This window comes from Physella acuta, unplaced genomic scaffold (genome assembly GCF_028476545.2).
Source record: "Physella acuta isolate Inbredline_101_S28 unplaced genomic scaffold, ASM2847654v3 ptg001364l, whole genome shotgun sequence".
Lineage (NCBI taxonomy): Eukaryota > Metazoa > Mollusca > Gastropoda > Physidae > Physella > Physella acuta.
Window position 1 is genome coordinate 17638 of NW_026732879.1, and position 5219 is coordinate 22856.

Below are 5219 nucleotides of genomic sequence, written 5' to 3' on the forward strand. Positions count from 1 at the left end.
CCCTTTAGTGTTCTGGTTCTAGACACCTTATTGTTGTGTCCCTTTAGTGTTCTGGTTATACACACATTTTTTGTGTCCCTTTAGTGTTCTGGTTCTAGACACCTTATTGTTGTGTCCCTTTAGTGTTCTGGTTATACACACATTTTTTGTGTCCCTTTAGTGTTCTGGTTCTAGACACCTTATTGTTGTGTCCCTTTAGTGTTCTGGTTATACACACCTTTTTATTGTGTCCCTTTAGTGTTCTGGTTCTAGACACCTTATTGTTGTGTCCCTTTAGTGTTCTGGTTATACACACATTTTTTGTGTCCCTTTAGTGTTCTGGTTCTAGACACCTTATTGTTGTGTCCCTTTAGTGTTCTGGTTATACACACATTTTTTGTGTCCCTTTAGTGTTCTGGTTCTAGACACCTTATTGTTGTGTCCCTTTAGTGTTCTGGTTATACACACATTTTTTGTGTCCCTTTAGTGTTCTGGTTCTAGACACCTTATTGTTGTGTCCCTTTAGTGTTCTGGTTATACACACCTTTTTATTGTGTCCCTTTAGTGTTCTGGTTCTAGACACCTTATTGTTGTGTCCCTTTAGTGTTCTGGTTATACACACATTTTTTGTGTCCCTTTAGTGTTCTGGTTCTAGACACCTTATTGTTGTGTCCCTTTAGTGTTCTGGTTATACACACATTTTTTGTGTCCCTTTGGTGTTCTGGTTCTAGACACCTTATTGTTGTGTCCCTTTAGTGTTCTGGTTATACACACATTTTTTGTGTCCCTTTAGTGTTCTGGTTCTAGACACCTTATTGTTGTGTCCCTTTAGTGTTCTGGTTATACACACATTTTTTGTGTCCCTTTAGTGTTCTGGTTCTAGACACCTTTTTGTTGTGTCCCTTTGGTGTTCTGGTTATACACACCTTTTTATTGTGTCCCTTTAGTGTTCTGGTTATACACACCTTTAGTTGTGTCCCTTTGGTGTTCTGGTTATACACACCTTTTGTCGTGTCCCTTTGGTGTTCTGGTTATACACACCTTTTTATTGTGTCCCTTTAGTGTTCTGGTTATACACACCTTTTTACTCATCGGTTATTTGTCCTTCTTTCCACATGACATCCACTCATTCCATAGCCGAAATGTGTGTGTGTGGGGGGGGGGAGGGGGAGGGTGTCGTGCTTGTGGACTCAACCACGGGAATGACATAGGCGGTGATGATCTCATTAAGGCGTTTAAAATAAAAGAAAGTGTGTCCTGCAGCTCTGAATGAATGCGTTTAATTTGAACCAAAATTAGAAAGTTTACAAAAATGGGATTGATTGTAATCTGTGATAGAGGTTAATGACATGGTGTCAGTTGTGTCAATGAAATGGTGTCTAAGCATGGTGTCAGTAACACGAAGTCTATGAAATTATGTCAATTTCATGGTATTGATGTGTAAATAAAATGGTTACCGTGACATGATTTCTTGACATTATGTCAGTAATATGATGTCAGTTGTGTCAGTGACATGGTGTCAATGATATGATGTCTAAGCATGGTGTCAGTAACACGAAGTCGATGAAATATTGTCATTGTCATGATATCGATGCGTTAATGAAATGGTTACCGTGACATGCTGTCTTGACATTATGTCAGTGACGTGATGTCAATACCGTACCGTCATGACTTGGTGTCAGTGACGTGATGTCCACACCGTGGCATTATGACATGGTGTCAGTAACATAGGTCAACTGACTAAAAAGCACAAAACTAACCTGTCCTTTTGTTGATATTGTTTTAAGTTCAAGCCGGTCATTCTTCTTACGTCATCATTATTTCCATGGTTAGTGTTTGCACGCGCATGTTAGGGGGGGGGGGGGTAGGGGTGGGGGTGGGTGGGGGTGGTGTTAGGAGGCTAGACCGGTACTTAATTTATATCCCACAATTGGAGGAGTTTTATCTCCAGGGACTTGGTGTTGTCTGGCATGGTCTAGCACTGGCTAGTGGCGGGTTGTCTATGTTCTCGTTCTTATCGGGTTGTTCAGGGTTGCTCGTTGCAGGTTGACATGGTTCTAATTAGGCGGTTTGTTCGGGTTGTCACTGTTTGAGTCGGGTTGCTTGAATTGGGTTGATTGGGTTGGGTTTGTCATTCTTCAAGCCTGTTTAAATTAACGTTAGTGCCACTTATTCACAGCTTTATTAGGGATGTGATTCGATTTGCTTAAGTGAGACTGTTTTGACCTCTTTGTAATCACTCTATTCGGGTTGTAATTCGGGTTGCTAAAGTGAGACTGTTAGGACCTTTTTGTCATAACAATATTCCGCTTGTGATTCAGGGTTGCTTGTTTAAGGTTGTCATTGTATGCTGATCCTAACGGGTTGGCGGCAGGTTAGCCGTTGTTTTATCCAAGTCTAGGGGACAATACCCCCTGCCACTGACCCAGGACAGGGGGCTGCTGGTTTTACCCATGCATGACGTGCAATAAGTCTTAAGCAAAGTCTGTCCACTGGTTGGTTATGTAACTTTCATTTGGGACACTACGGGCCATAGCGGCCACTCCGGCCAGGTCCGTTCAGTAACTTTTCAACTTCCAGACTAATATGGCTTGTGTTTTCACGTTTTTGTTGTTAGTTATTTTATTTTTTTTTAATTTTTTTTTTTTTGTAGTTTTAAATATACATTTTTCCTTAATGAATGGAAGTATTTCAAACTTAAAACATCGCTAGTTTACTCCCCGTGTTAAGTAACCAGAAGGAGAAAAACTATCATTATAACATGAATTTCCTCGACAAAAATGCATTTTGTTTTACTAAATTCATATCATTTATTCAATAGTAAACACTCAAAAAATTACATTGTATTAGATTTTTTTTTCCATTTGAAATATTTTAGCGTTTCAGAGTTCTAGAATTTTAGATGAAAGAATAAGTCAGTGTTAAATTATTATAAGTAATCGCTATGAAAGTAATCTCTATTCTTATATATATATATATATATATATATATATATATATATATATATATATATATATATATATATAAACTACATAAATGGAAGACGTTATCATTTCTGGTTCTACATAACGACAAAACGACAATAATAATCCCACAAGATCCAACATCCAAATGAAATATCCAATCAGGGCTCATGTATGGATATATCAAGAGGAGTAATTTCCATTTGATTGTGTCCTAGTTTATTTATAACTGGTGACCTTAATTAGGCTTACTACCGGGGAAAGTCATTCCCGTCTCACAATGCCCTCGGTTCCCGCTCGGGTGGGTCTAGACTGCGAGACAGTTAACGACGCGGTGCCAGAGATCTTTATGGAAGAATCTCGGTGGCGCTATTGGATTAGTGAGTGGCTGTGATGTGTTGTGTGGGGGAGGGGGTGGGGGGGGGGGGTGAAGATGATGAATTTTAAAGAGAGATTTGATAGATATCTTATATCTAGGGTGGATTTTGGTAGATTAGTACGGATAAAAAAAAATGTTTTTTTATGGTGTGGTTGAAGTTGGTGAAGATGTTGAATGTGTCAGAAACGTATCGTCCGAGTTGATTGAAAGTCTAGACTTGGATTTCGGTTATTTGTGAAGTTATAATAAGAAATTTCTTAATTAATTTTTGTTTGAATACATTTTTGAAAAAGAAAGTCTGTAGCAAAAAAAAAAAACATAAGTGTGGATTTTTCCTGTCATACTACATACGCTAGGATGTATTGTGTTTATATTGTACATAAAATTAGCGCCCACACAATCCATCATGTAAGTATAAAAGTGCCCACCCATCCCTTAATACGTTTTAACTATTTAATCCATTAACAAGAATCGGCCAACCAATCCTTTACATTATGGGTCAACACAATTTCTTTAATAAGCCCACACAAAGTCTCTAATGCAGGGGTCGGCAACCTTTTGAGACGGAAGAGCCAGAAGTTACAATCTACAAAATTGTCAAATTTTTAAAGAGCCGCTAATATTTTTATGTGCACTTCGGTAGTGGAAAGCATAGAACCATTTCTACAGGGCTGGCCACAGCACAGTTGTGGGGCTGGGCTTAATGCCCAGGGTTTCTTCCAGGCATCTTCGAGAGCGCCCACCCGACTCCATAGAAGAAGGTCTATCGATCGAAATGATATTTACATCAGTGGCTGAACTAGAAAAAAAGGGCCACCCCGCAAATAATTTTTTTGCCTCCCCCTCAGAGGCGTATCCAGGTTTTCGGTGTAGGGGGAGCGGAAATAGCAAAAAAAGGCGCCGAATTTGTAATATCTTCTATATAAGTATATATATATATATATATATATATATATATATATATATATATATATATATATATTAGCTGTATGATATTTCTTCAATATGATGTAAAATAAATTTTAATTAGCACTCTGAAGAAATAAAAAACAAGTTAATAAAAAGTCTAGTGACAATTTAAGAGCAATTTCCTTAATTAATTTTTTGTAACCGAAAAAAGGATTTTTTGAAAACTTTCTTCGGCAATATTGTTCTAAATTATGGCAGGAAACGATTGGTAAATGTTTCAAGTCGTTAAGTGGTCTGGTCGCCGAGATATGGGCCAAAAACTGCATTTTTTCGAGTTTTTTTGGCTTTTCCGGGAAATCCAGGAAGGAATTCAGGGATTTTTTTTGGCCCACAATCATTCTCGGAACTTGTTTAACATATTTGCTTTTGGAACTAGTCCTCGATATTGCTTCGTTGAGGAGGAGATACGACTTAAAGCTGCGGACACACATCCATCCAGAAATGACGAGTTAATAATCGCAATTGTCAGTATGGAAATTGCGCTAAAAACACAATGTAGGCCGATGAAACAAAATAAAAATGGTTTCATACTAAACATATATATATATATATATATATATATATATATATATATATATATATATATATATATATATATATATATATATATATATATATAATCACACTAGAACCAAAAACAATAAACGGCATAATCTGTTTCGTAATCCTTGTAAAAAAAAATGCATAATAATTCCTGGGACATCTATTAAGACTAGCGAAAAGGGGAAATAATCAATATCTTAATATAAATATGTATATGTCTACATATTTTATTATAAATATCAAAACAAATCAATAACTGCTTAAAAATCTAATAAAGTAGTTTAACACTATTCGTTTTTACAAAAATATTTTATCTACAATCAGAATTAAATATATTGTCATCATAAATGCTAAACTTTTACAGCATAATTAAAGTTTTTTAAATC